Source organism: Anopheles aquasalis, chromosome 2 (genome assembly GCF_943734665.1).
Source record: "Anopheles aquasalis chromosome 2, idAnoAquaMG_Q_19, whole genome shotgun sequence".
Lineage (NCBI taxonomy): Eukaryota > Metazoa > Arthropoda > Insecta > Diptera > Culicidae > Anopheles > Anopheles aquasalis.
In genome coordinates this window covers 65,610,647-65,620,646 of record NC_064877.1, presented here as the reverse complement: position 1 = coordinate 65,620,646, position 10,000 = coordinate 65,610,647, and the positions used below count along the sequence as shown (strand labels likewise).

General features: G+C 51.9%; 1 protein-coding gene across 3 annotated transcripts in view; it reads left to right on the top strand.

The window, feature by feature from the left end:
* LOC126581615 (tyrosine-protein kinase Btk29A) overlaps positions 1-10,000 on the top strand; it is a 72,469-nt gene that overhangs the window by 41,576 nt on the left and 20,893 nt on the right. The window contains exon 1 of one of the 3 annotated variants that reach the window (XM_050245408.1): positions 8,905-10,000. This exon is cut by the window's right edge and continues 438 nt beyond it. The exons of the other annotated variants lie outside the window; for them this stretch is intronic. The gene's annotated coding sequence lies outside the window, so the exon portion shown is untranslated. Of the gene's footprint in view, positions 1-8,904 lie in introns of those variants that run through there. 3 annotated transcript variants of the gene reach the window in all.

Here is a 10,000-nt window from a genome sequence, read left to right as displayed (position 1 = left end):
CTTGACAATTCAATATAACAATAATATCAATGAATTTTGCTTCATTCATACAGAGCAAAAACTGACTTAAGTGCCATTTAAAATTTTAAGCAAAATGCGAACTAATCGACCTTCTAGAGGCTATCCATCTCCGGGCATCCTCGTACTGGCACACAATGATACCCTCAGCATATCCCGTAACTCCCGTAAGATGATCGCACTTCGCACGCCAACCTCTCGTCAACCTCGCGCCCTCTCTCCATGCACGCCCAAGGATCATTAGGCATCCGATCCGCTCTCCACCATTGTTTGATATGACTTGTTGTTTGTGATTCGGAAATGGATCGTTCGCTCGCTCGCACTCCCGATTGTGCCAAACCATTTCCCATCTAATGGAATGCCTCCTACCGCCATCCTCCATACGATGGCATCGGCAGCACCGGAAATGTTACCAGCCGCTACATAGAACCTGGTAGTGCAGGGCACCTGCAAAAAAAACCCGCTGGTTCACTGGTTCTCTGTAGTAGGACGATTCGCTGTTCACCCGCTTGATTCGATCCGCTTGACGCGCCTCGTATGACGAACCCGGCCGGTCGCCGGTAACGAGGTTGAAACGTGCCTGTCATGGCGACCTCTCACCGCTGCCCGCGTTCCGGAAATCGTATCTTTTCACAGGGTATGTGTGTTAAATCGATAGTAAACCCGCGGGAGTTCTAGGTTGCCGGTTGTTCTCACTCAGCCACTCATTTTGGTTGCCATGTTTCCGTGGCGCAGGTGCAGGGGCACGACGCCGGTCAGGACTGATGAGGCGTTCAGGCGCATTAAAAAAGAGGCAATTCCACCTGCCACCGACCTAGTCCCGAGCGCGCCCCGAAGGCTTCTAATTGCCATTAAACACTAAATATTGAAATGCTCCACGAAAGTCCACGGACGAGGCCGACGAACTCTCGTCTAGTTCTCGTTCTCGTTTTCGTTCCAAGCCACGCGTTCCAGGTGGAAGGCTCAAAATTAACTCATTTCCCATGATCGGAGCGATCGCGCTCCGGTTTGAACCTCGCGAACGAACGTTTTCAGTCGTTTGTCGGCGAACAGAATTGACCAAAGCCCCCCCGACCCTGCCGTTCGTCATCTCAATAGCGCTTGATTGAGCCCCAGCGATCTTCCTATTCGCTGGTTGTTAGCTGCTTTACATATAGCGAGAATGATGCGAGAGGCAAGCAAACCATGATGATGGTGATGCAGCAATCGTAATATCACTCCACCTCCTCTCGCTGCTGGGATAAAGAAGTTTCACAGAACATCTAGAACCCGGCGGGAATCAAGGATTTTTTTTATGAATCGATTTGTATTTATTGTAGACATCGCACATCCATTCCACCTCGGTTCCATCTCTCCGTCAGCTTGTTAGCCAGCCACTTAACAGCTTACCTCAAGCCGCCGTAAAGAGAAGAAGGTGTATCAATCATCCGCTTCTCCGCGCGCGCACACAGTCCTGTCTGTGATCGCATCCCGCGCTCCGGCTCACAATGGGAGAGATATTATGCTAATAAAACGCGTCTCCACAGAGAAAGCCAATCAGAACGTGATCGTCCCGGTCGTCCCGGTGTCCGAAACCCTGACACTCACCCCCCTCCGGCCTGGGAATTATCATTCTGCGGTGTGGCTCACGTGTGAGGTTAATGACGCCGTTCAGCGTCACCTGTGAGCGCGCGTGCGACCAGCATCATCGAGGGTGCAACACTAATGTATGCAGGGGGCTCTTCGTTTTTCCGATCTGCTCGTTAGTGGGGACATTAGTTCTTAACCGATTTTTATGCACACGAATCTCGTCGCTCGCGTGTGCATTGTAACACGTTCCATTCTCCTAATCTCAATCTCATCACAGCTCACAGTCTAACGTTGTTTTATTGATCTTTTCTTTTTAGGTAAGCATGGAACCATCGACTACCAAGCTCTTCTACAAACACAACACGTATGTAACGATCAGGGGGGGGGATCTCGGGAGATCAGATCCGATATAGATCTTACCAGGCGATGAAATGCCGCCAGATGAGGGGCGCGTTTCGTTATACAATCTGAACCGAGCCTGCGGCTGACCCACATACAAGCTCGTTTGTCCATTAATTTCGGAAGGCGCTGCCGTATCTGCCGGGTCTCTGGTCTTAATTAGTTCCCTTAATGGTGACGCTGACGAGACGCTGGTTGGTGCGTAGCGTTTACTACATGCTTTCATTCTTCTCCCGTTTAATGTTTTTCCCCCTTTTTATTAAGAGTGTTCCGTTGGGCCATTGCGTGGCCAGGTTTACTGCGCAAACCGCTGGGATAGTGAACCCCTTTACAGGGGATGTTTCCATTTTTTTCTAACAGAGAAACACAGAGGTCCCTAAAGGGCTTGTAATTGAAACGGTAAAACAACCGCATTCGAATGCGCAATAGAGAGACCGCTCAGAGGAAAAGAGAGCCGTAAACCTGTTGATCGATACTCGATGAAAAATACAGCCAGCCACCCCTGGCTGTTGGGGACCGCGGAAAAACCGGCAGCGAAAACGCCGCAATGTAGACTTTCAACGAGTAGCCAGCCGCAGCAGCAGCGAACTCGCTAGCTGTCGTCGCCACCGGTTGTAGAGTGTTGCTCGTGTGTTGGCGCTTTTTACACCTGCTACACCTGCGATGGAATCGATGGTTCGAAGCGAATCAATCACAAAAACCCCGTCAGACCCCCGAGGGTGGTGGGGATCGGTACACCAGGCCGATGCCGATGTCAGAGTGTAGCAACGACACGTGCGCGCATGTCGCGTGGAAGAGGGTGCCATCCCCCGCCTCTCGTATTGGTAACGACCCTTGAAATGTCATACGCACTAACCTACAACACTCCATCCTGGCACCAGCCATTGGTGGTTGCGAGAAGGGCGTTGTGTTATGTGAGGGCCGGTGGGTTGATCGCACTAAACAAACACTTGTTCTTGGTGGGGTGAGGGAGGAGCGCATAAGAAAGGGAGCATCACTACATTACTCGGGGGCTCGTTGCGCTGTTGACCTGTTGCGGGTGGAAGTCTTTTCCAGCCGTGGAACGCTGATAACGGACCCTCTCGCGAACCTCGGACTCGGTGTCATCGGCTGTAGAGCGCACAATCAAGTAATAAATCGATCAATTTACGAACCCCTCTCCGCGGTGGCGTTCACCTTCTGTGTTCAATGGAATGGATTGGAATGATTCAATGTGCCGTTTTTTGGGAGGGAGATGTAGTTGCCATTTGTTGAGGTCGCGTTTATAGAAGGTGTGTATTTGTGTAGGATATGTGTCTTACAATCCGGCCCGGGGGGTCAATAGTGTATTTTATTATGGTCTCAGTAGCCGTACATGATTTTTGATTGAGGAATTGCAAGAATCAGTCTTCAATCAGAATAGATTTATGGTTAGATTTCTTTTGAAAACGATCGAACAGTGGTCATAAAAATTATTCTCATCCTTATGCCCCTGAACAATCATACAATTTTAGCTGCTGTTGGATGACAGATGATGAGTAAGCAAATCTTTCCCCAAAAACCCGGGAGAACCTTCGTTCCAGGGTACCATTCAGAGGAAACTTTAAGATGCTGATTGATCGTAGACACGCCTAACATGTCGTGGCCCCTGAACTCCATTCATGCGGTCCGAATGTATCATAATTCCTAGAACAAACATTGACCTCGAATCCCAGCCGCCCCTGAAAACCTGATTCCCGGTCGCCATCGAGCAAACGAACCAACGCCATAACGGAGGACGGACGTTGGATGATCACCACACCAAAGCGCACATAAGTGTGAACTGAATGGGGCTACGGAGGTGTGGTGTGGTGAATTGGTTTGAGATTTTTCGATTTTCCTCGATAAACAACGCAGCCCGGAGCCGTGATCGTTTCCATTCACCCATCAATCATCGTGTTTCTGCTCTGCTCTCTGTATGCATAAGCCCACCGCTTGTTGCAGCATCGGCAGCAGCATCGGCAGCAGCAGTTATAACTGCATTTTCGATATGCGTCCACAAATCGGGAGGAGAAAAAGGGGGTTTAGCGATGCTCTCGTCTGCTCGTGGCCGGCCAATCTCGACCGATATCGACACCCTTCAATCTGTTTCCAAAGGTTGGAAGCTGGTGGAAGCTCGATGAAAATGGATGAAATTGAATGCCTGATTTGGGAGCGCACCGGAGAGGGCCAACTGGGTGTGGAGCACCTGGTCCCTCCGTCCTTCCACCTCCTCCTCCTACCTGACAGTTCGTTCTGAGATGTGCCGGCATAATTCTGGGAAGAGGGCCGCGACAGCAACAACATACCGTCGATGGATGTGATGTGTTCCTGATCGGGGAAAGGTCAGGGCAAAGGCGCGGGCGAATAACCTCAAATTTCATCCAAACCCAAAAGAACGCGAAGATGGGAAGAAGGTCGAAAGAAAGGTGAGAATGGTGGTTTGGATTTGGGAGCCTCCAGAACGCGAGACGCGTGTGACAGCTGATGGGCGGAAGAAGCATCTCCCGAAGCGCATCCCCCGAAGCGCATCCCCCTCACCAGCGCAATCTGATCGTGTTTAATCTTCGTGTCCGCAGCGCAACCTCCCCCCGGGTCCAATCCAATCCTCACCATCATCATGTCTTGTTCCCACCGGCAGTCATTCTATGGGATTCGGATTGGTTTAGTTCTTTGTTTGCCATGTTGATCCACGAATTGTAAATAATGGTGATCGTGTGATGGCCCCGATCGGAAGGACGGTCGAAGGATAATTCCATTGAGCGCTGTTACGGGACGCTAATAGAGGCGATCCGTTTGCTCTTGACACAGTGGTGATGATCGCGTCGGGTGCAAGCAATCTTTCAATCCACAAGACAAATGCCACAGTTGGTGTGATGGGGGATGATGGCAGTCATTTGTGGTTGTTCGGCTGTTTGTCTCAAATTACAAATGATGCTCAAAATGAGTTGGATAGAACGGTCATCATATCCTCGATCAGCTTACAAGCGTTGTGACGTCCTTTTAGACGGATTGAGATTGACATTCCCAACCGGACAATGTGTGCTCCTGTTGCTACTTGGCCTGGTTTAGGCGATCATCTTTTTAGCGGCGGCCTGCGCCACACACTGATCAGTTGAATGCGCTGTCTCCGAGATTTAACCAAATGTTTACCAAGGATTGCGTTGGCGAATTGGACTGACACTCGCGATAACGGCGCCATGGTTTGTGTGGTGGTCTGATTGACACTGTGGTGTCCTCATCGCGTCCATTTTGCGTGTCGAAACAACGCGCATTTTGCGCACCGGGGAAGCAGGGTGTCTGCAGACGCAGGCGTCGTTCGGATCGATTATCATCTGCTGCAGGTGCGACGTGACGTGTGCGTCGTTTGTAGAGATAGAGAGAGAGAGAACATAATGGCACTTCAAAAATCAACATGGCGAAAACACGAAAAGTCAGAAACCACTAGCGTGCGGACGCCGTGATGGGTGCTTTTGGGGTTTTTGGAGGACGCTGGCACCGTCTCCCGTGGTGCGACGCCGCGTGTTGCGTGAACTCGCGCCACCGTTGGACAACACGCTCCAAGGGTCACCGGGGTTTCGTGTGCTGCTGCTGCTGCTGATGGACAGCTGACCACCGGGTGGCTGCTGGCTGTGTGCTGGAGAGCAAAAATACGGAAAATAAAAAAGAAAAGCCATAAGTCGGGGCATGGCGAGAGAGAGAGTGTAGAGTGACCCACGAACGGCGGGGAGATGTTTTGTGGTCCCCTCTCGAGCTCGAGAGAGCAGCCAGCAGCGATGTTTTGATCGTTTTGTGATAACCTGTGCGCCTGTGCCAAAGAGCCGAGGGCCGACAGGCGGGTGGAAGGGCAGAGAGTACCCTTTCTTCTTACGTTTCCAACATTTACCTGCCTCTCCCCCACCGCCTTCGTCTCCTTTCACTCATCACACTCCATCACGGCAGGCGCAGGAACATCGACATCCAATTATCGATCGATATGACGTCGCTCGTCGCCATGGTTGCTGCTTTATGCTAAAAAAGCACCCCACAACCGGCACAACACTGTGTTACGGTGTATGTGCCGGTGCTCTCGAGATGGAGAAGAAGTGGCTGCTGCTGCTGCTGCGATTGCTACACCACCAGCAGGTCGAGCATTGCCTGCGATGATATGGCAGACCAAAGACCGCCTAGCATTTCAAGCGGTCCCGAGGTTGTAAAAAAGCGGGGAGAATGGAAGAAAGGATGCGAGAGAGTGCGAGAGGACTCGAGAAATGGCAACCGCGCGGGGCGACGGGGCCTCGGATTGGGAAAGTGTTGATTATAGGGTACCTACGCCACCGACTCTTATTTTTGTTGTTCAACTTCGACTTCTAATGCGCTGTGTGTTTTGGGTTGGTTCAGCCTTCAAGCTTTCCTTCGTGCGGGGGGAAAAGTTAATCAGTTTTCCTTAATTTCCACCGATTTTTTTTTTCACTTTCTATGATGAAACTCTCTCCTTCACCCTCCACCAAGCCCTCCTCTTGATTTTTCGGGTGTTACGGCAATGATCGAATGTCAAACTTAATGATCGACGTCAGGCAATTGATTGGAGCCATTTTTGGATGCATTTAGTTTTTCAAATGTTGCACCGGAAAAGGAGGAGGAGGAGAAGAGTGTACGTTTAGTGGACATTAGTGGGCAACATAAAAAATTCAAAGCATTAGCAAACCTCTAACATAAGGGCGCAGATGATGCAAAACCTGTTACGTTCATTGCAAAATCTTCTCCTTCTGCAAGGGAGTCTTTTTCGCGGGGGGATTCGCTGTAAGCAAAACACTCAAAACGTGTTGCAAAGCATACATTTTATCATGTTGTACAACTTTCGCCTTGACACCGCGTTTGACTTGCACATTTACTGACCTCTCTCGTGTACTCAAAGAACTGGCATCTCAGCCTGCGATGTAACCGTTGGTATCATCCGGAGGCCAGTGACACACTTTCGTCGAGGTCAAGAAGTGCACGCCTGCACCGGATGGATGCATCCTGGAACACTAAAAGTGGGCTACGTGGGCGCTGAAGTGTTCGCTTCATTATTCGCTTTATCTGACTCCTTTTGCAGGCCCATCCCACCAGCTCTCTTGGGGCCGGTGGGAACAAGGATGTACCGGAGGGAGAATATCACTAACGACGATGTGCACCGAGAGCACGAAAGCCAACCACTGGTGCAGTGTACGCGATGAACGAACGTTGCCTCCTCTGACGATGGAAACTTAATTATGTGAACTGAAGAGAAGAGATATGCCGCACCTGTCTGTTCAGCCCTCAGTCCGGGGATATAACTGTGGACGCTCTGCTGCTGCTGCTGCTGCAATGGAACGAAGCAAAAATGGGGTTGCCAACTGTTTTGTCGTAGTCGTCTTCGTCGCCGATACCATCATCCCATTCCGCGTGTATTCGCCCGTTGCCGGGCAGCTCTCTAGGAGCGCCAGAAGTTCGCTTCAGGCCTCCTGCCAGCTTCTCCTCCACGTGTGTTGCATCAATCAATCGCTGGGCCAGGCGAAAGGCGCATGATGGTGGTGTGCAATCAAATTGATAAGAAACGGACGGGCAACCGATCGGCGCAGAGCGTGCACAGATTGTGTCTGCTCGTCCACAAGAGTGCATCTTTCATGGTCCTGCGCGCGTGTCTGATTAGCGTGACCCACACCCAGAGGGTTTGCTGGTCATCTGCAGCTTGATCACCATACAGCAGATCGTTACAATGTTGCAATGGTGTACGAATGGTTGATGAGGGTGAAGAGGAACTCGCATTAAAGGATGCCCGCAATGGCTGTCCATCAGATACGCGACACTGTTGTACATCGCACCCTCTCCCTTTCACGTGATGGAGTTCCACGTTTTATCTACAACAAATCAAGAATGTAAATGTTCTATTTTCACTCCATTCTGTATCTTATCGATCGGTTTTTCGAAGCGCCCAAAAAAAGGCGGCCTACTACTCGGCGAGATACGCAAGATAAGGTGAAGAAGGAGGTTCGTCGCTATCTTTTGCTGTGAATCACTCGGAACACCTTCTTCTCACATCTGTGCATCATCGCAGCGCGCTGTCCTCGTTCTGGAGATGTGCAAGCACACTCGGCGGCTCGTCGTCTCGTCGTCATCGTCGTATCCAAAACATGAAATCGTTTCCATCAACGATCACCCAAGCAAAAGGCGCCTCTCCCTCGGCTTCGTTGAATGAGATCGGTTGGTGCAACCTCTACACCGGTACCACCATCGGCTCCTCTCAAGGGCCCCGGGGCCGGGCCCGGGCACGGCGATGAAGACGTTGTGGGAGACCGACCACCGGTTCGGTTACTAATACCACACAAGCCCGCCGCTTGCCACATTCACCTCACGGATGGATGGATGGTTGGTGCGGCACAGGTTGGTCGGTTGGTCGGTTTGGATGCCCCCGGATCTCCAACCACAGACGTTCCGCGGTTGCATCGTGGCCGTTTCGCGCGCCCGGCCAACCGGCGGTACATCGGAGTCGCGCGATCGTTTTCCCATCACGATCGTTCGTGTTCGTGTTGGGTGGTTTTGGGTTGGGGGTGGGTATCTAGCCACAACTACCACAACTATCTCTCGCACAGCAGCAAACCACACACTGAAAATGCTGCCAAACATTTTCCACCTCACAGGTTTACTACCAACACTAGAAAGGGGTGCACGGAGCAGGAGCAGGGGCCCGGGGGGGGGGGGGGGGAAGGTAATGGGTAGCAGTCAGTGGGAGATAGTGGTTCTCCGCCACAACATCACAACGACGGCGACGACGACGACGACGACAATAGCTTTCGCAAGCCACAGACCCTGTAACTGTGCATCAGAGAGAGAAAGAGAGAGAGCCAAAGAGAGATACAAAGAGCCAAGGAGAGTGGTACAAGAGGTGGGGCACGGACGGAGCGGCGGGGAGAAGACACGCGAACAATACCATGACGAAAAAGTAAAAGCTCCGTGTGGCGGCAGGCCCCCGCGACTCTTGGCGGACGGTTCGGTGGTTCCAGTTTTTCCAACGCTCCTCCATCGGATAGACCACGCGGTGTACGTGCGCTCGCTCGTTCGCTCGGGACTTGCTTGCTTGTGCTCCACTCCGGGATCCGGACTGCTCAACGCTACTCCACTGTTGATCGATCGTGTGCAAAAAGAAGCGCTGCTCCTCAGTTGGCGATCCGCCATCTTTCTTCTCGATCGATCCAGCTTGTCGAGAGGGTGCGGTGTTGTTGGTAGTAGCTGGTAGTGTAGTCTGCTGGCGCCATAAGACCTCCGTGCCGTGATCGATTCTCGCTCCCTCGCTCGCTCGCTCGCTCGCTAGCGCTGTGCCCCCGGTTACCCTTGACTGGCTCGGAAGCAACCGAGCGGACGGACGGGCCCCCGGTGCTTGCTAGCTCGGGTGCGCTCGATTGTGTCACGAGGTGTGCGGTGCGCAAAGGTTCTTGAGAGATTGCAACCTGTCGCAAGTGGTTCGCCAAACACAAACACACGAGTGAAGGGAAGCACTAGAACGATGTTCTAAGCGCCTAGTGTCTCTGGTGGCGCTTCGGATGCTAGTAGTGGATGCGCGCTGTCGTGCTCAGTGTCTCCGGAACGTCGCGTAGGCTAGTAGCAACAGTAGGCTACCATATAGTTTTGTGGCGAACATCCAAGTGCACTGGTTGCTACTTTCAGTGGTTTATTGTTACTCTATATAGTAGGCTATTCCACCTCCAAGTAAGAAAGAGTGGATCTGAAAGTGTGTAAAAGGAATTGTGTCCCCTCCCAAACCGGATTGCCAGAAGTTTGCGAACGCCATTTGTCATCGGCGCCAAGGTAGACGAGGTGAGGTGAAACCTTTCATACCCGCGGACTGATAAGAGCCGTCCACTTTACCTAGCAAGCAATATCGCTCTCGAAGGGGAACGGTCGGTCGAGTTCTAGGTTCGGTATAGTGCCCGGTTTCTGCGCTTCTCTTTGCTTCTCCAGCTCTGTCTGTGGCCGTTCAAGTGCGCTCTCGAGTGGTGGGACGGCGCCTGGTTAGTGT